Source organism: Bos grunniens, chromosome 26 (assembly GCF_055505025.1).
Source record: "Bos grunniens cultivar Pamir isolate PY7600 chromosome 26, Bosgru_T2T1.0, whole genome shotgun sequence".
Taxonomy (NCBI): Eukaryota; Metazoa; Chordata; class Mammalia; order Artiodactyla; family Bovidae; genus Bos; species Bos grunniens.
The window spans coordinates 26719591-26744066 of record NC_141190.1 but is presented as its reverse complement, the minus strand read 5'-3'; the positions used below and the strand labels follow the sequence as shown (position 1 = coordinate 26744066).

The 24476-nt window shown below is 37.8% G+C and overlaps 1 long non-coding RNA gene across 1 annotated transcript in view; it reads right to left on the bottom strand.

The window, feature by feature from the left end:
* Positions 1-2883: 2883 nt before the first annotated feature.
* The window catches only part of LOC147344290 (uncharacterized), a 611360-nt gene continuing 589767 nt past the window's right edge, over positions 2884-24476 (bottom strand). The window contains exon 8 of the long non-coding RNA XR_015155372.1: positions 2884-4455. This is a non-coding gene — a long non-coding RNA (uncharacterized LOC147344290). The remainder of the gene's footprint in view (positions 4456-24476) is intronic.

Genomic DNA, 24476 nt, shown 5'->3' with positions numbered 1-24476 from the left:
TGTATGGCAAAAGAAAAATCAGATGGAACAATATATATGGATAATTTAGAAATTATATATGAGAAAATAAGATCTATACACAGCTACTATTCAAGGTCTTCCTGTCGAGAGTACTAGTCTAATCAATCATCACTTCCAAATTCACATAGTCTATTTGTCTCTTGTGCTGAGGTGTTGAAAGCCAAGATTAATGATGGCAAAGGGAGAATAGCTTTTGCAAAAGATGGTGATGAGATATCCTTGGAGAAGCTTCTCTGTGTTATCCAATGTTTTCTAATAGACTAGTATGAACATAGAAGCATTTTGGTTATTTAACTTTCTAATTTGGGTATAAATGTTAAAATTACATAAATTATCCAGACAGATTACGTCTAGTGTTATTTTCCCATTAGTTGAATGGTTCATTAATTTATATCTAATCTTTCTTTTGCCCTGACACTATTGCATAGACTATAACAAATCCAATTGACTTTTTCTGGCTATTTTTATAATCTTTCATCACAATTTGCTCCATCTTATGGGAAATTAAAAAATTAGCTGACATTAAATACCAAGATAGCAACAAATGATGATCATGTTACCATACTTGCATTAAAACAATTTTACCTAGCCTAATTTGTTTAAAGAATGGTGATAGTAAGATTAAACTCAGAAATATGATTCCCATCTGGGTAATACAAAGAGAAATATAACAAAAACAAAATTTTTGTTTCCTGTCCTGTATATGCCTTTGCACAGCCAACTATAATATCTACATGCATAATAAAAATAATGTGCTATACGCTGTATTTTAAAAACACTTTTCTGGTACACAGCTATTTGTGGGAATAAAGCTCAATTTGTTAGCATGCATGGCATAGAAAAGGACAATGTAAAGCTTATCTTGGCCTATCTGTCTACCCTCACCTGAAGTTTTTGCCTGAAAATGCAGCAATCTTAATGCAGCACCATAAATTTATGACTGATCCCAAACATTTGGTGCCCTCACAGAACTCTCTAAGCAGGTATATGCCACTTCTTTTTGTCACGTGTTTTTCCTTGGAATATCCATTCTATTCTTGGATGAAGTGAAGAGTTCTATTCGTCTATTCTTCCACTGAAGTGAAGTGAAGTCACTCAGTCGTGTCCAACTCTTTGTGACCCCATGGATTGTAGCCTACTATGCTCCTCCATCCATGGGGTTTTTCAGGCAAGAATACTGGAGTGGGTTGCCATTTCCTTCTCCTCAGTTTTAATATCTGGCTCAAATGTTACATTGTGTTCTTGCCTTTTATTATTCCCTTTTTTCCCCATAATAGAAAATATATTCTTCTACTACAGAATCTGTCATATTGTATTGTAGTTTTCTGTAGAAAGTATTTGTCTCTTATAAGAATTTTATTCTATATTTCTTCCGTACTAGGTTGACTATTAAAAGACCAGTTCAGTTCAGTTTAGTTTCTCAGTAGTGTCCGACTCTTTGTGACCCCAGAGACTGCAGCACGCCAGGCCTTCCTGTCCAACTCACCAACTCCAGAGTTTACTCAAGCTCATGTCTATTGAGTCAGTGATGCCATCCAACCATCTCATCCTATGTTGTCCCTTTCTCCTTCCACCTTCAATATTTCACAGCATCAGGGTCTTTTCTTTCTTTCTTTTTTTTTTAAATTTTATTTTATTTTTAAACTTTACAAAATTGTATTAGTTTTGCCAAATATCAAAATGAATCCGCCACAGGTATACACGTGTTCCCCATCCTGAACCCTCCTCCCTCCTCCCTCTCCATACCATCCCTCTGGGTCGTCCCAGTGCACTAGCCCCAAGCATCCAGTATCGTGCATCAAACCTGGACTGGAAACTCGTTTCATACATGATGTTATATATGTTTCAGTGCCATTCTCCCAAATCATCCCACCCTCTCCCTCTCCCACAGAGTCCATAAGACTGTTCTATACATCAGTGTGTCTTTTGCTGTCTGGTACGCAGGGTTATTGTTACCATCTTTCTAAACTCCATATATATGCGTTAGTGTACTGTATTGGTGTTTTTCTTTCTGGCTTACTTCACTCTGTATAATAGGCTCCAGGTTCATCCACCTCATTAGAACTGATTCAAATGTATTCTTTTTAATGGCTGAGTAATACTCCATTGTGTATATGTACCACAGCTTTCTTATCCATTCATCTGCTGATGGGCATCTAGGTTGCTTCCATGTCCTGGCTATTATAAACAGTGCTGCGATGAACATTGGGGTACACGTGTCTCTTTCCCTTCTGGTTTCCTCAGTGTGTATGCCCAGCAGTGGGATTGCTGGATCATAAGGCAGTTCTATTTCCAATTTTTTAAGGAATCTCCACACTGTTCTCCATAGTGGCTGTACTAGTTTGCATTCCCACCAACAGTGTAAGAGGGTTCCCTTTTCTCCACACCCTCTCCAGCATTTATTCAAATGAGTCAGTTCTTCGCACCAGGTGGCCAAAGATTGGAGTTTTAGCTTCAGCATCAGTCTTTCCAATGAATATTTGGGACTGATTTCCATTAGGATGGACTGGTTGGATCTCCTTGCAGTCCAAGGGACTCTCAAGAGTCTTCTCCAACACCACAGTTCAAAAGCATCAATTCTTTGGCACTCAGTTTTCTTTATGGTCCAACTCTCACATCCATACATGACTACTGGAAAAACCACAGCTTTGACCAGTTGGACCTTTATTGGCAAAAAGCAGTATTGTATCATTATTTTTAGTCTCAGTGTCCTTTGATAATACTTCTCATCCAACATGTATTCTTTGAGTTATAAATGACGAAGTTACATACTTAGTGATGTGCTGACTGAAATAATAAGTAAAGAGTGAATTTGGGTTATTAGTAACAGGTTGATTTTAAGGGAAAGTATGACAAAATCAACACCGTTACATTTTTATTTGAGGAAGAAAAGCTTAAAATCTTTTGTCAGTGACCATAAGCAGTTCTCTGCTTATCTGCAGAGAACCCTTGAAAATTTTTTTAAAAAGCAAGCAGAAAAATTAAATATCAAAAAATAGATATCTGTCTTCCTTCATCTCTCTCATTCCAAGCACAGAGTACTTCTATTTTATATGGTTCAAGCATTGCATCACAATTTTGTAGTTGTTACTTTATTAAATTAAATGTTCCCTTGGTATCTCTAATTTTCTTGAATAGATCTCTAGTCTTTCCCATGCTATTGTTTTCCTCTATTTCTTTGAATTGATCACTGAGGAAGGCTTTCTTATCTCTCCTGGCTATTCTCTGGAACTCTGCATTCAAATGGGTATATCTTTACATTTCTCCTTTGCTTTTCGCTTCCTTTCTTTTCACAGCTATTTGTAAGGCCACCTTAGACAGCCATTTTGCTTTTTTGCATTTCTTTTTCTTGGGGATGGTCTTGATCCTGTCTCCTGTACAATGTACGAACCTCCATCCGTAGTTCATTACGCACTCTGCCTATCAGATCTAGTCCCTTAAATCTATTTCTCACTTCCACTGTATAGACATAAGGGGTTTGATTTAAGTCATACCTGAATGGTCTAGTGGTTTTCTCCACTTTCTTCAATTTCAGTCTGAATTTGGCAATAAGGAGTTCATGATCTGAGCCACAGTCAGCTCCTGGTCTTGTTTTTGCTGACTGTATAGAGCTTCTCCTTCTTTGGCTGCAAAGAATATAATCAGTCTGATTTCAGTGTCAACCATCTGGTGATGTTCATGTGTACAGTCTTCTCTTGTGTTGTTGGAAGAGGGTGTTTGCTATGACCAGTGCATTTTCTTGGCAAAACTCTATTAGCCTTTGCCCTGCTTCATTCTGTACTCCAAGGCCAAATTTGCCTGTTACTCCAGGTGTTTCTTGACTTCCTACTTTTGCATTCTAGTCCCCTAAAATGAAAAGGACATCTTTTTTTGGGTGTTAGTTCTAGAAGGCCTTGTAGGTCTTCATAGAACTGTTCAACTTTAGCTTCTTCAGCATTACTGGTTGGGGCATAGACTTGGATTACTGTGATATTGAATGGTTTGCCTTAAAAACGAACAGAGATCATTCTGTTGTTTTTTGAGATTGTATCCAGTACTGCATTTCAGACTCTTTTGTTGACTATGATGGTCACTCCATTTCTTCTAATGGATTCCTGCCCATAGTAGTAGATATAATGGTTATCTGAGTTAAATTCACCCATTCCAGTCCATCTTAGTTCACTGATTCCTAGAATGTCGATGTTCACTCTTCTCATCCCCTGTTTGACCACTTCCAATTTGCCTTGATTCATGGACCTAACAATCCAGGTTCCAATGTAATATTGCTCTTTACAGAATCGAACCTTGCTTCTATCACCAGTCCCATCCACAACTGGGTATTGTTTTTGCTTTGGCTCCATCTCTTCATTCTTTCTGGAGATATTTCTCCACTGATTTCGAGTAGCATATTGGGCACCTACTGACCTCAGGAGTTCATCCAGAAATGGTAGGGACCTAACAGAAGCAGAAGATATTAAGAAGAGATGGTAAGAATACACAGAAGAACTGTAAAAAGAAGATCTTCATGACTCAGATAATCACGATGGTGTGATCACTGACCTACAGCCAGACATCCTGGAATGTGAAGTCAAGTGGGCCTTAGAAAGCATCACTACGAACAAAGCTAATGGAGGTGATGGAATTCCAGTGGACCTATTTCAAATCCTGAAAGATGACGCCGTGAAAATGCTGCACTCAATATGCCAGCAAATTTGGAAAAATCAGCAGGGGCCACAGGACTGGAAAAGGTCAGTTTTCATTCCAATCCCAAAGAAAGGCAATGCCAATGAATGCTCAAACTACTGCACAATTGCACTCATCTCACACGCTAGTAAAGTAATGGTCAGATTTTGCCAAGCCAGGCTTCAGCAATATGTGAACCGTGAACTTCCAGATGTTCAAGCTAGTTTTAGAAAAGGCAGAGGAACCAGAGATCAAATTGCCAACATTCATTGTATCATCGAAAAAGCAAGAGAGTTCCAGAAAAGCATCTATTTCTGCTTTATTGACTATGCCAAATCCTTTGACTGTATGGCTCACCATAAACTGTGGAAAATTCTGAAAGAGATGGGAATACCAGATCACCTGACCTGCCTCTTGAGAAATCTATATCCAGGTCAGAAAGCAACAGTTAGAACTGGACATGGAACAACAGACTGGTTCCAAATAGGAAAAGGAGTATGTCAAGGCTGTATACTGTCACCCTGCTTATTTAACTTATATGCAAAGTACATCATGAGAAATGCTGGGCTGGAGGAAGCACAAGCTGGAATCAAGATTACGGGGAGAAATATCAATAACCTCAGATATGCAGATGACACTACCCTTATGGCAGAAAGTGAAGAAGAACTAAAAATCCTCTTGATGAAAGTGAAAGAAGAGAGTGAAAAAGTTGGCTTAAACTCAACATTCAGAAAACTAAGATCATGGCATCTGTTCCCATCACTTCATGGCAAATAGATGAGGAAACAGCAGAAACAGTGGCTGACTTTATTTTTCTTGGCTCCAAAATCACTGCAGATGGTGATTGCAGCCATGAAATTAAAAGACACTTACTCCTTGGTAGGAAAGTTATGACCAAACTAGATAGTCTATTAAAAAGCAGAGACATTACTTTGCCAATCAAGGTCTGTCTAGTCAAGACTATGGTTTTTCCAGTGGTCATGTATGGATGTGAGTTGGACTGTGAAGAAAGCTGAGTGCCGAAGAATTGATGCTTTTGAACTGTGGTGTTGTAGAAGACTCTTGAGAGTCTCTTGGACAGCAAGGAGATCCAACCAGTCCATCCTAAGAGATCAGTCATGGGTGTTCATTGGAAGGACTGATGTTGAAGCTGAAACTCCAATACTTTGGCCAACTGATGAGAACAACTGACTCATTGGAAAAGACCCTGATGCTGGGAAAGATTGAGGGCAGGAGGAGAAGGGGACAACAGAGGATGAGATGACTGCATGGCATCACTGACTCAACGGACATGAGTCTGAGTGAATTCCAGGAGTTGGTGATGGACAGGAAGTCCCGGCGTGCTGCGGTTCATGGGGTAGCAAAGAGTCAGACACGACTGAACAACTAAACTGAACTGAACTTTATTAAATAGCATGTATTTAGTGCTATTATTTTGTGTGTTTTGAAGCATTTAATTTTTATGACAATCTATTATCTGAGTTCTATTAAACTGACAAATATTCAATAGTTAATAAATGTCAAGCCTACGTGGTTTATGCCAATTGATCTTAAATCCAGCTGTCTCCACTGATAGTCTCATTAGAGTCTCAGACTTGCTGTATAATTAATGGCACTGAATTCTGATGGGGCTGCCAGACAGCCCAGGTATTAATTTCAGTCTGGTAGGGTATCTTCTCCTGCTGACTAGTTTGAATATTCATTGCCAATGTTTTAGCCTGTAACTTAGTTTTTCAATTTTTATTTCTTCATTGAAAAACTTTCTCCTTACAATTGTTGCAGTCTTTCTCTTGATATGTTCATATTTTCAGTCAGGTTACTTTCTCATTTTGGTGCCCAGGAGTTTCCTTCAGTTCAGTTCAGCCACTCAGTCATGTCTGACTCTCTGTGACCCCATGGACTGCAGCACACCAGGCCTCCCTGTCCATCACCAACTCCCAGAGCTTGCTCAAACTCATGTCCATCGAGTCGGGTGGTGCCATCCAACCATCTCATCTTCTGTAGTCCCCTTCTCCTGCCTTCAATCTTTCCCAGCATCAGGATATTTTCCAAAGAATCCATTCTTCGCATCAGGTAGACAAAGTATTAGAGTTTCAGCTTCAACATCAGTCCTTCCAATGAACATTCAGAACTAAATTCCTTTAGCATGGACTGGTTGGATCTCCTTGCAGTCCAAGGGACTCTCAAGAGTCTTCTCCAACACCACAATTCAAAAGCATCAATTCTTCAGCACTCAGCTTTCTTTATAGTCCAACTCTCACATCAATACATAACTAGCAGAAAAACCATACCTTAGACTAGATGTACCTTTACTGACAAAGTAATGTCTCTGCTTTTTAATATGCTGTCTTGGTTGGTTATAGCTTTTCTTCCAAGGAGCAAGCATCTTTTAATTTTACGCCTGCAGTCAACAAGGAGTTTTCTTAAGATGGTCAATTTCAAACATCTCTATTGTAAACCATCTCAACAGTGGGTTGATATTTAACTTAGTCATAAGCTAACTACTAGCCATGAAATTAAAAGACTCTTACTTCTTGAAAGGAAAGTTATGACCAATCTAGATAGAATACTAAAAAGCAGAGATATTACTTTGCCAACAAAGGTCTGTCTAGTCAAGGCTAAGGTTTTTCCTGTAGTCATGTATGGATGTGAGAGTTGGACTATAAAGAAAGCTGAGTGCCAAAAAATTGATGCTTTTGAACTGTGGTGTTGGAGAAGACTCTTGAGAGTCCCTTGGACTGCAAGGAGGTCCAACCAGTCCATCCTAAAGGAGATCAGTCCTGGGTGTTCATTGGAAGGACTGATGCTAAACCTGAGACTCCAGTACTTTGGCCACCTCATGCGAAGAGTTGCCTCATTGGAAAAGACTCTGATGCTGGGAGGGATTGAGGGCAAGAGGAGAAGGGGATGACAGAGGATGAGATGGCTGGATGGCATCACCGACTCGATGGACATGAGTTTGAGTGAACTCCGGGAGTTGGTGATGGACAGGGAGGCCTGGCATGCTGCGATTCATGGGGTCGCAAAGAGTCGGACACGACAGAGCCACTGAACTGAACTGAACTACTAGTCATGAGCTAATGAGCTAACTGTTATACCAAATATTTCCTGTTTTAATTTAAATTTCACTACAAACTTTGAAATAGATATTTTTTAAATCTCTGTCTTACAAATAAGGAAATTGATCTTCAGTTCAGTTCAGTTTAGTTCAGTTGCTCAGTCGTGTCTGACTCTGCGACCCCATGAATCGCACCACGCCAGGCCTCCCTGTCCATCACCAACTCCCGGAGTTCACCCAGACCCACGTCCATGGAGTCAGTGATGCCATCCAGCCATCTCATTCTCTGTCATCCCCTTCTCCTCCTGCCCCCAATCCCTCCCAGAATCAGAGTCTTTTCCAATGAGTCAACTCTTTGCATGAGGTGGCCAAAGTACTGGAGTTTCAGCTTCAGCATCGTTCCCTCCAAAGAAATCCCAGGGCTGATCTCCCTCAGAATGGACTAGTTGGATCTCCTTAAGGAATGTTAAAATCCCTCCTCAAGAGGACAAAATGTTATGTGGAGAATTCAGGGCAAAATCAAACTGTATGTGTCTTCAGAGCCTGACTGCTTAATATTTAGATAACTATGAATTGATTTCATTACTTAGCTCTCAGAGAGTAAGATTATTTCCAAATCCAATTTTTTGAACACACCATCACTGTCACCCTGTTGTTCCTATAGCGGTTATTATTAGTGCTTTTTTTTTTTTTTTTTAACAAATGAGAAATGTGATGCTTAGAGAGATGGGGGAACTGCCCCAAATCATGCAGCTAGAAAGCGGCATAACAGCCTAGAATCGAAGCTTTCCTAATTTCAACATCTTTGTTAAAAATTTGCCAGTCTATTCAAATTAACTAGGGAAATGGAAATACTTTTAGTATCAACTGAAGAAGGACTGTGATCCAGTGAATGAGTTTCATGGAGCTACACTATCTTAGATTCTTAAAAACAGGTGTTATTTACACAGTGTGACCTGTGTTTCACATTCACCTTTGAAACTGACATTTACAAACTTAAAATCCTTCAGAACCTGGTGTTTCACGTGGTAAACAGAGCAGACTGGGAAAAGTTCATTTGGAAAATATAACAATATATTGCTCTCTAGAAATATAATCAATACTGAATTGAGAATGAAAATAAAGTTTATCCCTTTTCACAAAAGTCCAACTTCCCTGTAGGTAACTGATGTGTCTGGGATTTAATAGGCATAACATATATTGTCCTTAATTAATTTTCCTGCACCCTAAATTATCTACAAGCAGTATTCCCAAATATTTAAGGTTCACAGATGACTTAATTGGTTGAAAAAACATACAAATGCTAGTCTGCTTGCATCATTTGTTACTGAGCTTTCAAAGAATAAAATGGTTGGGAAAACAGTCTTGCTTTTTTGGACCCAACAGTGATGCGGCAGGGGAGAAAAAAATCAATCAGAAACTTATTCTGCATCTTAGCGACAATAGTAGCATATATATTCAGTTCAGTTCAGTCACTCAGTTGTGTCCGACTCTTTGCGACCCCATGAATTGCAGCACACCAGGCCTCCCTGTCCATCACCAAGTCCCAGAGTTCACTCAAACTCACGTCGAGTCAGTGATGCCCTCCAGCCATCTCATCCTCTGTCATCCACTTCTCCTCCTGCCCCCAATCCCTCCCAGAATCAGAGTCTTTTCCAACGAGTCAACTCTTCACATGAGGTGGCCAAAGTATTGGAGTTTCAGCTTTAGCATTATTCCTTCCAAAGAACACCCACGACTGATCTCCTTCAGAATGGACTGGTTGGAACTCCTTGCAGTCCAAGGGACTCTCAAGAGTCTTCTCCAACACCACAGTTCAAAAGCATCAATTCTTCGGTGCTCAGCTTTCTTCACAGTCCAACTCTCACATCCATACATGACCACAGAAAAAACCATAGCCTTGCCTAGATGAACCTTTGATGGCAATGTCTCTGCTTTTGAATATACTATCTAGGTTGGTCATAACTTTCCTTCCAAGGAGTAAATGTCTTTTAATTTCATGGCTGCAGTCACCATCTGCAGTGATTTTGGAGCCCAGAAAAATAAAGTCTGACACTGTTTCCACTGTTTCCCCATCTATTTCCCATGAAGTGATGGGACCAGATGCCATATCTTCGTTTTCTGAATGTTGAGCTTTAAGCCAACTTTTTCACTCTCCTCTTTCACTTTCATTAAGATGCTTTTGGGTTCCTCTTCACTTTCTGCCATAAGGGTGGTGTCATCTTCATATCTGAGGTTATTGATATTTCTCCTGGCAATCTTGATCCAGCTTGTGCTTCTTCCAGCCCAGTGTTTCTCATGATGTACTCTGCATATAAGTTAAATAAGCAGGCTGACAATATAGAGCCTTGACATACTCCTTTTCCTATTTGGAACCAGTCTGTTGTTCCATGTCCAGTTCTAACTGTTGCTTCCTGACCTGCATACAGATTTCTCAAGAGACAGGTCAGGAGGTCTGGTATTCCCATCTCTTTCAGAATTTCCCACAGTTTATGGTGATCCATACAGTCAAAGGCTTTGGCATAGTCAATAAAGCAGAAATAAGTGTTTTTCTGGAACTCTCTTGCTTTTTCCATGATCCAGCGGATGTTGGCAATTTGATCTTTGGTTCCTCTGCCTTTTCTAAAACCAGCTTATATTAATAACTAACAAAAACTAACAGCATCATAATGACAATCATCTAATAGTCATAAATTATTAAGTTCAAATTATTAATATCTATCATAGAAAGTTCTCTTAGAAATTTCCACAGTAGTACCATAAGCAACTATTATTAATCACACTTCTAAAGTAAGAAAGGAAAAAAAAAAGATTGAATCAGAACATCTTTTAGTAACTTGCTCAGAATCATGCAGTTAGTGTATCAGGCATGGTTCCACTAGGAAAACAGAGGTGGGGATGATTTTTAACACAAGAAATGGATTACACAGATAACAAAAGGTTAGTCAGAGGGCAGTGAGGAAGCCTAGAGGCTGGCAGTAACAGGAAGTCACTCTCACTCCCAGGCTAAAAGGATAAAGGAAGGAGATAGAGTTTACCTAAGTTACTGAGGTCAAAGTTATGGTTTTTCCAGCAGTCATGTATGGATGTGAGAGTTGGACCATAAAGAAAGCTGAGTGCCAAAGAATTGATGCCTTTAAACTGTAGTGTTGGAGAAGATTCTTGAGAGTCCCTTGGACTGCAAGGAGATCAAACCAATCAATCCTAAAGGAAATCAGTCCTGAATATTCATTGGCAGGACTGATGCTGAAGCTGAAGCTCCAATACTTTGGCCACCTGATGGGAAGAACTGACTCACTGGAAAAGACCTGGATTCTGGGAAAATTTGAAGGCAGGAGAAGGGGACGCCAGAGGATGAGATGGTTGGATGGCATCACTAACTTGATGGACATGAGTTTGAGTTAACTCTGGGAGTTGGTGATGGACAGAGAAGCCTGGCATGCTGCAGTCCAAGGGATTGCAAAGAGTCGGATATGACTGACCGACTGAACAGACTGAAGTTACTGAGTAGAAGATGGAACCACAAAAGGACTGGCTGCCAAGAAGCTTAATCTAGCTTGAACAAGATATTGTCCAAAGCAGAGGAAGCAGGGACAATTTACTCACGTTCTGAGGGCAAGCAGACCTAACAAAACATAAGTTGATAGATGCTTACAATTAGTTTTAAGACCTGTGTTCTTTCCAGGTCACCATGTTAATTCTATGTATTACCAAAATACCTACTTCATGATTTGGGGGAAAGTTTAATTCCTTGGGCCTTTTGTTCCTTGTTTTGAAGACCTTTTTAAAGGGTAATTGGTGACAGAAGAGCCATAAAACTCAAATCTCTTGAAATTGTCAGTGTAGGATTTTTCTCAGTATCAGTCTACCTATATGGCCTTAAAAGGACTGATGGTTTATATTTTAATTGAAATCATTTTATTTTAATTACATCAGCTTCTTGTTTGAATAGTACATTGTAACATGGACAGTAGATTTGTACAAAGCTAAAAAAAAAATATCAATTACCTTTAGAGGCTTAAGGATTTAAAACAGCTTATTAATCTTTAAAGACTGATAGATCAATTCACTAAGAGCTATATCCCCAAGAAAAATTCTCAAATCATTGGAATTACATTCACCTGGGACTGAGCCATAAGAACAGGCTGGTGAGATTCTAGGTCATGACACTGTTAAACACCACAAAAACTTTGGTAGCTGGACAAGCAATCAAAACAGTGTTGTATTCCAGAGCAAACAAGTACTAGATTATTTGCTACAAATTATTTCTGAGAATTCTACTGGAATAGAATTGGCCAGTAAATCTATATGGACAGGCAAAAGCCAGAAAGGAGGAACAGGCCATAGATGGCTTTCTGCCAGCACTAGCTCAAGTGAAACATCTAAACTCTAAGTAATTCGAATACCAGTTTATACAAAGATTCAGACAGTGGAGATCCATTATGATCCTAATTTTGTTCTGAGCTTAGGTTTCTTTACTCAGGACAGATGACCAGAAACAGTTTCTTGATAGCAGGCTTGCTAGAAAAGTAACCATGACAAGCAGAGTCATGCAAACTAGATGACAGGCAATTGATATTTCAGGAAGAAATGTTACAGCCACTTGGCTATCAATTCCAACCCAAACTCATAGATCTGTTCCTATTGCAAGCATGCTAGGAAAACTCAAATATTCCAAAGAGCAGACCAGACTAAGACAAGCCTCAGTGTATTTTTCTTCTTGTGGAATAGGGCAGAAAGTAGGATTTGGAATTTGGAATAGTCACAGGAAGAAAAGAAAACCATACAATATAATCATATCGGTATGTTATTAATGCATTAGTACCCAGAGAAGTCAGGCCATTGATTAGATAGGATAATATCAAAAGATATAAGAATGAAAGATGTGTTGGCTCCATTTAAGAATCTATCAGCAATGCATATTTATCATTTACAAATATCTAATAAAGTGTGAAAGTCATCTTGATAACTTCAGATCAGATCAGTGGCTCAGTCATGTCTGACTCTTTGCTACCCCATGAATCCGAGCACGCCAGGCTTCCCTGTCCATCACCAACTCCCGGAGTTCACTCAGACTCAAGTCCATCGAGTCAATGATGCCATCCAGCCATCTCATCCTCCACCGTCCCCTTCTCCTCCTGACCCCAATCCCTCCCAGCATCTTTTCCAATGAGTCAACTCTTTGCATGAGGTGGCCAAAGTACTGGAGTTTCAGCTTTAGCATCATTCCTTCCAAAGAAATCCCAGGGCTAATCTCCTTCAGAATGGACTGGTTGGATCTCCTTGCAGTCCAAGGGACTCTCAAAAGTCTTCTCCAAACAGCACAGTTCAAAACCATCAATTCTTCGGCGCTCAGCCTTCTTCACAGTCCAACTCTCACATCCATACATGACCACAGGAAAAACCATAGCCTTGGCTAGACGAACCTTAATGTCTCTGCTTTTGAATATGCTATCTAGGTTGGTCATAACTTTCCTTCCAAGGAGTAAGCATCTTTTAATTTCATGGCTGCAGTCACCATCTGTAGTGATTTTGGAGCCCAGAAAAATAAAGTCTGACACTGTTTCCCCATCTATTTCCCATGAAGTGGTGGGACCGGATGCCATGATCTTTGTTTTCTGAATGTTGAGCTTTAAGCCAACTTTTTCAGTCTCCACTTTCACTTTCATCAAAAGGCTTTTGAGTTCCTCTTCACTTTCTGCCATAAGGGTGGTGTCATCTGCATATCTGAGTTTATTGATATTTCTCCCGGCAATCTACTTCCAATAAAATTTGACTGTGATAACATAATGCCTTATCATGTAACTCTTATTCGTCTCTGAATGTGCACTTAGGAAGAACTGACTTAAGACAGTTTGGAGATTTTGACTGTGCAACAGGTAGGAGAGTGGGAAGTGGCTATTTATTCTAGCATCTTTGCATGGATAGAGTCAACGATTGTGTTCTTACTTGAGTGTTTAGCTTTCTTTATAGGGCCTGAAGAAGACCCTATACATTTTCTATCTGTACTGATAAGGAAATCAGACTGAAAGATAATCAAAATCTTGAGGATAAGTTTAATAGCAATGTACTTTATAGTTTTTTTTTTTCTTTATAACTCTTTTTCCAGTTTTTATCAAATGCCAGATATATAAACTATGGACATTCTATTTGAAACTTAGAGCAAAGGCAGTTAAAGGAACTGTTTTGAAGGACTATTTTCTGATATATACAAAGAGCTGCTGATTCATTTAGGCAAGAGATTTTTATTAATTCCAAGTTCAAATAATTTAATTTCATTTACACTTTTTCTTTTAAAATATGTTAGAAAGACTGCTTGTCTGTCAGTGTATGCATTTTTGAAGTCTATGGTGTTTCAAATTTTAGAATTTTTAATATATGTATACTGTACAATTCTCTTTCCAGAATGTTAGCACTCAAAATGTCTAAAACAACTGAGGTCTATATAGTCAAAGCTATGGTTTTTCCAGTAGTCATATGTGGATGTGACCATAAAGAAGGCTGAGCGCCAAAGAATCAATGCTTTCCACCTGTGGTGCTGGAAAAGATTCTTGAGAGTCCCTTGGACAGCAAAGAGATCAAACCTATCAATCCTAAAGGAAATCAGTCCTGAATATTCATTGGAAGTACTGATGCTGAAGCTGAAGCTCCAATACTTTGACCACTTAACTCAAAGAGCTGACTCACTGGAGAAGACTCTGATGCTGGGAAAGACTGAGCAGGAGATGTAGGTGACAAAGAATGAGATGGTTGGATGGCATCATTGACTCAATGGACATAACTTTGAGCAAACTCTGGGAGATAGTGAAGGACAGGGAACCCTGGTGTGCTGCAGCCCATGGAGTCACAAAGAGTCGGACATGACTTAGCGACTGAACAACAACAGATGAACTGCATAACTCCATTCATTACCCAGCCCTTTGAGCCTCAGAAATCCCAGAATGATCACTGGTCAACAATAAAGCTTCTTTCTTCTCTTTTAATAACTGCCAACTATTATGTTTATACTTCCAAATGTAAATGATACTTGAGCTACTCATCAGCCCAAAGCCAAATGTGATGCTCACCCAAAAGCAAAAGAGGCAGTTATCTAGGCAATTGCTTCATTTTCAAAAGTTCTACATTAAATTCAAATGTTATTTGAGGTTCACTGCCATTCAGATTAAACTGACATTTAAAAAGAAAATATGAATTCTTTCCTAACCTTTAGAAATAACATAGGATTTAGACATTTCAATATTGTTTCTTTCTCCTTTACTTGTGTTTCTTATTGGTTTATTCAGTGCCCAAACAATTATTTTTTAACCTTTGACAGGAAGTGATGAGCTGGTATAAGAACAACAAGTAGTAGACACTTCAGTACAGCAATAGAACTCCTAAGAACATTTTCTATCTTTTTACTATAACTTCATTTATGCCAATTTTTACAAATAAATTAAAATGAAAAACTATTCAACTTCTTTTTGTTATTTGTTTTGGAGAGTGAAATCCAACATTCTTACACCAAATGGAAATATATTTTGTTTTAATAAAAAAAGAAATATAGCACAAGTTTTTACCATGTCTATTATCAAATTTCTCCCAGTCTTTAACCAAGAATATAGTCAGAGACAATTACTTCTATTCAAAATGTTAAAATTGGTCAGAATATTTTCTATGCAAAGAGGTAAAACAAGAAAATTAATAGTGGAAGTTACTAGCCAAGCATTTCTTCCACAATGAGCATGGAATTACAGAGAGGGTCACGAGTCAGATTTCATGTGAAGTTCATTCATGGATTATTTATAAACAAGAATGGGACCACTGTAATTTGACTGCAAAGGAAATTTAAAGGAGAAAGAATTATTTGCTCTTTAAGAGATAGAGATAAATAATTGTGCAATCGTAGAACTTCTGAGAAAGACATGATTTTGGTCATTACATATAATGGATGAAGGCATATGATCTAATGCACCATTTAAAAGTGGTGGAGAAGATTAATGTGAAAGTTCTCCAGAGGGTATAAATTCATTTATCTATTTACATATAGTCTGATTTCTCTGACCACAGGTATAAACAGAAGGTGGACATATTGTCACAATATTAAAGTAGAGAGTGCAGGTTCAGGGGACCAAAGTTATAATCCTTATCTATCAGTAACAAAATGGCTAAGAACATACAGTGGAGAAAGGACAGTATTTTCAATACATGGTATTAGGAAAATTATTCAACTATATGCAAAAGAATAAAACTAGACTACTAATTTATATCTACAAACAAATGATCTCAAAGGGAATTGAAGATTTGAATATAAGATCTGAAATTATACAATCCCTAGAAGAATACTTAGGAGATAACATCCTGAACATTGGCCTCAATGATTATTTTTTTTTAATTTGACTCCAAAGGCAAGGAAACAAATTCAGAAATAAACAGATTAGACATTACACTAAAAAGCTTCTGCATATGAGAGAACCTATCACCAAAGTGAAAGGGAAGCCAACTGAATACAAGAGGATATTCGAAAATATCCAATAAAGGGATTATATGTGTGTGTGTGTGTGTGTGTGTGTGTGTAAAACATTCAAAATATATAAAGAACTCATACAACCAATTAAGGAAAAAACTGGTTAAAACTAGGCATAAGATATGATTAGATAGTTTTGTGGAAGCAGTGACAGCTTTTATTTTCTTGGGTTCCAAAGTCACTGGGCACACTGACTACAGCCATGAAATTAAAAGACACTTGGAGGGAAAGCTATGACAAACCTAGACAGCATACTAAAAAGAAGAACTATCACTTCACTGACAAATGCCCATATAGTCAAAGCTATGGTTTTTCCACTGGTCATGTATGGATGTGAGAGTTGGATCATAGAGAAGGCTGTTCAGTTCAGTTCAGTTCAGTTGCTCACTCGTTTCCGACTCTTTGCAACCCCATGAACCACAGCACGCCAGGCCTCCCTGTCCATCACCAATTCCCGGAGCCTATCCAGACGCAAGTCCATTGAATCAGTGATGCCATCCAACCATCTCATCCTCTGTCGCCCCCCTCTCCTCCTGCTCTCAATCTTTCCTAGCATCAGGGTCTTTTCAAATGAGTCAGCTCTTTGCATCAGGTGGCCAAAGTACTGGAATTTCAGCCTCAACATCAGTCCTTTCAGTGAACACCCAGGACTGATCTTTAGAATGGACTGGCTGGATCTCCTTGCAGTCCAAGGGACTCTCAAGAGTCTTCTCCAAACACCACAGTTCAAAAGCATCAATTCTTCGGCACTCAGATTTCTTTATAGTCCAACTCTCACATCCATACATGACTACTGGAAAAACCATAGCCTTGACTAGACAGACCTTTGTTGGCAAAGTATTGTCTCTGCTTTTGAATATGCTATCTAGGTTGATCATAACTTTCCTTCCAAGGAGTAAGTGTCTTTTAATTTCATGGCTGCAATCACCATCTGCCGTGATTTCGGGACCCAAAAAAGTAGTCAGCCACTGTTTTCACTGCTTCCCCGTCTATTTGCCATGAACTGATAGGATGGATGCCATGATCTTCATTTTCTGAATATTGAGCTTTAAGCCAACTTTTTCACTCTCCTTTTTCACTTTCATCAAGAGGCTTCTTAGTTCCTCTTCACTTTCTGCCATAAGGGTGGTGTCATCTGCATATCTGAGGTTATTGAGATTTCTCCCCGTAATCTTGATTCCAGCTTGTGCTTCCTCCAGCCCAGCGTTTCTCATGATGTACTCTGCATATAAGTTAAATAAGCAGGGTGACAATATACAGCCTTGACATACTCCTTTTCCTATTTGGAACCAGTCTGTTGTTCCATGTCCAGTTCTAACTGTTACTTCCTGACCTGCATATAGGTTTCTCAAGAGGCAGGTCAAGTGGTCTGGTATTCCCATCTCTTTCAGAATTTTCCACAGTTGATTGTGATCCACACAGTCAAAGGCTTTGGCATAGTCAATAAAGCAGAAATAGATGTTCTTCTGGAACTCTCTTGCTTTTTTGATGATCCAAAGAAGGCTGAGGGCCAAAGAATTGATGCTTTTGAATTGTGGTGCTGGAAAAGCTATTATAATATTGATGTGGTTGATTGTGTAAAAAATATTTAGTTGGTGTTTGAGAGTCCAAGATGCAAGGAACTCTTGAGAGAACCAATGCTGAAGTTGAATCTCCTATACTTTGGCCACCTGATGTGATGAGCCATCTCACTGAAAAAGTCCCTGACACTGGGAAGATTGAAGGCCAAAGCAGGAGTGGGTGGCAGAGGATGAAATGGTTAGATAGCATCACTGACTCAATGGACATGAATTTGAGCAAACTCCAACAGATAGTTTGGAGGGGATACCTTGCCAGGGGAGCCTGGCAAGCTTTAGTCCATGGGGTTGCATAGAGTTGGACAGGACTTAGTGAGTGAAGAACAATACATTTGAAATTTATATAATAAAAAGAGGATTTATGAGACAAACTTTTGGCTTAGTTCAGTCCCCATATTTGAGTAAGTATTAACATATTACCTGATACTTTGAAGATATATATTTAAATGCATGAAAATTTAAAGATTCTCAGAATTCTGGATTCACCAAGTATCATAATCTCAAGATTAGAAGAACTGAAATAAATCATTAAATATTTCTATTATTCTGAAGTTGTAAATTACAATGGTTGTGTTAAGGTTTATTTTATTGTTCTGTAGTCATAGAACAATTTTAAACACTCTTGTTAAAAATTCAGTATCTATGAAACTCTTTACCATGATCATAAATGTATAAAAATAACATTATACAGTATGTACAATTTGCTGTTATTTACTATTTATCATAGTTTCTTTACAATACAGTACTTGTATCAAAATATATTAACTATATACTATGTAATCAATATTTCAAATGATTTTAGATTAGAAAATATTATTATAAATATATACATTTTAATATCCAATAAGCATAAGTAATCTAAAAATCTGAAATAGCATGAATTACTCTTGCCAATTCTATTTGTATAAATTTAAATGAAATAATTTTAAAAGAAATATGAATACATAAAATTTAATAAAATTTAATAATGACATTAATAAATGTAATTAAATCATGGCTTGAATATTCACTCTCTGTTTGTAGCCTTGGGCAATTAACTTCCCTGCCCCTTGATTCTCTCATACATAATATGAAGATAGTTTTAATAATTCTCTAACAGGGTTACTATGAAAATCAAATGGAATGCTATGGAGAAGCATTTAGAAAGATGCCTAATGTATAATAAATAATAAACAATGGCTACTGTGACTATAATGATATTAAGTTAAATTTAAACTCTTCTAAGTTCTTTTTTTCCAATTTAATTCTCATATTTATTCCCATTGCAATCATTATCATAACTTTGGTGAAAGCATTTTTAGACCACTCTATATTATCTATACTACATATTTATATGATTGTGAACATGATGCTAAAGCTGAAACTCCAGTACTTTGGCCACCTCATGCGAAGAGTTGACTTATTGGAAAAGACTCTGATGCTGGGAGGGATTGGGGGCAGGAGGAGAAGAGGACGACAGAGGATGAGATGGCTGGATGGCATCACTGACTCGATGGACCTGAGTCTGGGTGAACTCCAGGAGTTGGTGATGGACAGGGAGGCCTGGCGTGCTGCGATTCATGGGGTCGCAAAGAGTCAGACATGACTGAGCGACTGAACTGAACTGAACTGAACATGATGTGGCAGAACCATCAAGGCATCATCCTATGTGTGTATCAATTGTCTATGCTGATGCTAAGTCACTTCAGTAGTGTCCAACTCTGAGTGACCTCATAGACGGCAGCCCACCAGGCTCCCCCGTCCCTGAGATTCTCCAGGCAAAAACACTGGAGTGGGTTGCCATTTCCTTCTCCAATGCATGAAAGTGAAAAGTGAAAGTGAAGTCGCTCAGTTGTGTCCAACTTAGCGACCCCATGGACTGCAGCCTACCAGGCTCCTCTGTCCATGGGGTTTTCCAGGCAAGAGTACTGGAGTGGGGTGCCATTGCCTTCTCCATCAACTGTCTATATTTCTCCTCATATGGTTTGACTATAATTATTACACATTAATTTATTTCTATCTTGATTTCTTCCTATCAAATATGGACATTTTTGTAGGCTGTAAACAATCACATTTTCCAAGTTTAATAAGAATATATTTTTTAAACTGTCATGGTCCTTGTTTTGCTTTGGTTTATTGGTTTTTATCTAAAGAGGTTTTTTAATGTTATATGTTATAATCTGTCACACTTTCTCTTTGAGATTTTTTTCCTTTGTGTTAAATATTTTTATCTCTTTGTAACTTTGATAAATATCCCACTTTATATTTTATTGATGTTTAAAATTAATTTTTTATAGCTTACTGATTAGTTTTTTTTTTAATTTTATTTTTAAACTTTACAATATTGTATTGGTTTTGCCAAATATCGAAATGAATCCGCCACAGGTATACATGTGTTCCCCATCATGAACCCTCCTCCCTCCCCATACCATCCCTCTGGGTCATCCCAGTGCACCAGCCCCAAGTATCCAATATCGTGCATCGAACCTGGACTGGCGACTCGTTTCATATATGATATTATACGTATTTCAATGCCATTCTCCCAAATCATCCCAACCTCTCCCTCTCCCACAGAGTCCAAAAGACTGTTCTATACATCAGCGTCTCTTTTGCTGTCTCTTATACAGGGTTATTGTTACCATCTTTCTAAATTCATATATATGTGTTAGTATACTGTATTGGTGTTTTTCTTTCTGGCTTACTTCACTCTGTATAATAGGTTCCAGTTTCATCCACCTCATTAGAACTGATTTTAACCCTCCTTTATATTATATGGGTATTGGTATAAAATGAAGACTGAAATGTCTTTTTTTGTTTACCAAATTTTCATCTAGTTATTAATTTTGTTACTCTATACTTATAGTCAACTCAAATTTCAATGACCCTTCCTGATTTTCCAGAAACTAGGTTGCATTTTCACCCACATATTATAAATTTAATTAATAGACAGTTCCTTTATGATTATAATTCCAGAGTAAAATGTGAATTGCATATGTGTTTTGTGACTTGTTTACATTTGAGTAGATCTTAGGGATGAAGTTTGCACTTGTAACTTTCAACCTTTGTTTCCCCTACTAAAAAAAAAAAATGTCATGGTCTAGAAAGCTTTTTCACAAGTACAAATATGCCAGAATGCATGATCCTTATTGGTCTAATGTTTCCTAATCAAAGTTCGTTTAAGAAGATAGTACTAGATAAGTAACTTCCAGAATTCCCTTCACCTTTGAAATTCCAATAACAACAAAAATTACCCCAAATAGTTTTGCTCTCTTGGGAAGCAATCATTACTGTCATAGATGATTCAGAAGCTGTATTATCCAGGATTTTATCCAATTAAAAAACCTTATGTAAGCGTAAAATTAACCCACACTCTCTCATTGTCCCCTTCTAGTCTTTAAATGAAGAGAGATATTGAAACCTAGAAATTACAGAACAAATTGATATCTTTAAAGAAAACATTAAACTATCAATTCTCTGAAGCCTCCTTGTTTTATAGTAGATGCTGCTTAGAAAAATTCATTTATATATATTCAGGAGTATAAGACAAACCTCCTGCAAAAAAGAGAACAAGCAGACACAATATATTTGACATTGCCTTCAGAGAGAAATGATTAAATAAGTTATAAAAACCTACAAAAAGCTGCTCGTTTTGATGGTTTAACAGGCATTGGAGTCTGTTCTCATTTTCTTTATAGCTCAAATTATGCCTACTGCTCACATCCAAAATAGCTTAATTATCAGGAATAATCTAGGGCTTGAGTTCCTTCAAAACAAAGAGTGCTAAAAAAAGGTTTGTGTCACTTATTGATACCATTTCAATCGGTCCTTTTTGACACCTTTAACTCTCTGTGTTTCAAGCCACACGTAGTTTGCCTTTTCAATGTGACTGTATAATATGCCATTGTGGGTAACACAATGTCTGCCATAAGCCAAGGGATCCGCTTTATAATGGATTCGTTTTTGGATGATTGAAGCAAACTTTACATTTTTGACAAAGTGGTAGCATAGAGAAGCACTAGCTACAATTATTAACTTCCATGTTCTGGGGAAAACGCTACCTGCTATTGTCACACAAATGAATGAATCATGCCTTGCCATTGAGGAAAGCTGAGGATAGATGGAGAGACAGAGTAAATGAATAGGTGAGAGTATAATTTATGATTTAGTATACAGGTGCACAGATTGACATAAACTTACAGGAAGACATTTCGACTTTACATAGGAAATTTAAGATTTCATGAAATAATAGCTGATAACTGAAAGAAGAGTGAACATTTCACTGAGGAAGAAAAATAACCATAGGGTTAGTAAGAGGTCTGGGAGAAAAAAAAAAAAGCCTGGAGACTTGCATGTTTATAAAGTTTGGGGTTCTCAACTGTAATTCAGTGTGATTAATGAAGCCAGGAATGGGTATAGATGAAACCAAGATATTAGTTTGGGGATGGATTATGAAGAGCTATGCATGCATGCATATATGTAATGAATAGCATTAGGAGGTAGCAGATTATCAAAGTTTTTGTCTAGACATTATTCTTTTTAATTAGTTTCAGATACACAATGTTAAAATGTGAAGTGTAGATTAAAGAAGGAAAAAAAATGAAACAGGGTAATAAGTGAAAGTTGTTTTAGTCATCTAGCCGGGAAAAGATGCCAGCCTGAATCCTAGCATTGAGAATAGAAGACCATACTTTTAAGAAAGTATTCAGGAAATTAATCTTCTGGGTTTAAGCTGATTTATTGTGAGAAAGATCTATTTGGGGCTAGGAATAATGGCACAGGGAAAACCAAAAGAGAAACAGAAGATAGTTCAGTTGCAGAAGGACAGAATTTGCAATTCATCTATAGAAAAAATATCTTCTAGGCAGTTAGAAATCTGGAGGTGGAACTCCAGAGATGGCAGGAACCTAGAGTCACTGATTTTACTGTTACCAGTGAAGGGAATGCGGGTCCTCAGGGAGAGCAGAAAGCAAGAACGTCATCAGTATGACTTTCTCAGAAAGCCCAGGTTTGACTGCCAGGTTCTGCTATTAATTAGCTCTGAGATCTTGGCCTTATATTTTTCACAGACAGAGTCAACCACAGTCACATTCCTGGTAACTGTTACTTAAATGATCCAGTGAAATGTGAATGTGTTTTGGAAAAGCTTTGAAAGACTTTCTACACTTTGGATCATAAAATATTTCCAACAGCACCTACATATTAAGATGTTCACTGCAGCACTTCAATGAAAAACTGAAAATGGCCTAAATAACTGCATCTAGTGATCACTTACATTAAAAAAAGACTCCTCAATTTACATGAAATTATTATTATGCTACCAGTGATCTAGGATGCTACAGAGATGGTAAAATCACAGTAATGGTTTATACTGTTCCATCAAGTGAAAAAAACTGTAAAATTGTATATATAGCATATCCAGTATTACATAAAAATTTATACAGAGAAGAAAAAAGATCTATAAAATCTTAGCAATAGTTGCTTTTAGAAGATGGTACCATGGCTGATGTCTTTCCATTTTAGTGTTATAATTAATGGTGGGGGAGAACTTAAATGTTTCTTGAGCAGTTAATTCACTTGTGAAGTAAATCTACTTTTATCATGTAAACTGTTTTTTTTTTAATTTGGTAGCATTTATAATCTGAACTCTGAAAAATAATTTAAAATGATAATACTGGCCTAATTATGCATGTGTACACACACACACACACACACACACATACATACACATCAATTATATATCAATACATACACATCAATTACAGAGAGAGAATTTGAAGCTCCAATAAAGGACATTATACCTTTCACAGATTTCATGGCAGAGCTGAACTATAATCCCAGAAGTTCTGGACTCTAGTTGCAGAACTAAAGGCAGTTAGGTGAAAAACTCCTAAATAAGTCTCTCTGAACTGCAGCCGGTGGTTGAGTAGACAGGACAATTGGAATTGCAGGCTGTGCCACAAGGTATGGATCAAGATTTGATTTCCACATAAAAGTTGTGGAGGTGGGCAGCAGATCAGAAGGAAGGAAAAAGACACCCATGTAGAGAGATTTTTCAAAGTGGCGTCTTTTCCTCTATCTTGCCAAAAGACACGCTGATGTACAGTTCTGGTTCTGAAGCATCAACTCCAATTAGGAGTTTTCTCAAAGGGATTTTGAATAGCTCAAGATATAATACTATTTTGCTGTCAGAAGGCCTGGCTCTGATACTTGATTTTCTGTGTGGACTTAGACAAATTATTCAACCTGCTCTGCTTCAGTTTTATTATTTTATCTTTAAAGTGATAACAATAATACCTACTTTGTTGAGATTTCAAAGACCGTGTCTTTAAAACCCCAAACAAAAGGGGTTACTGAAGACAAAGAGGAGGGAATAATAGTAACAAAAGTAGTAAAGATGACAAAATGATGGTAACAGTGATGGGGAAGATGAAGAGGAGGATAATGACGTGATGATGAGAATGACTGGTGGTGATGATGGCAATAAGGAAAAGGATAGTCTTTTCTCTTAAATTTGTAGAAGAGTTCTCACTGACAACTCTGTCTTACTTATGTGTATCGATGGCTCTCCTGGCTGCCTGACAGTAAACTTCAAGAGTACAAGGTCTTTTCTTAGTTATTCATTCTGTGCTTACTGACAAATGAATGGACTGCATTAACTCACAACTGCTTGTAT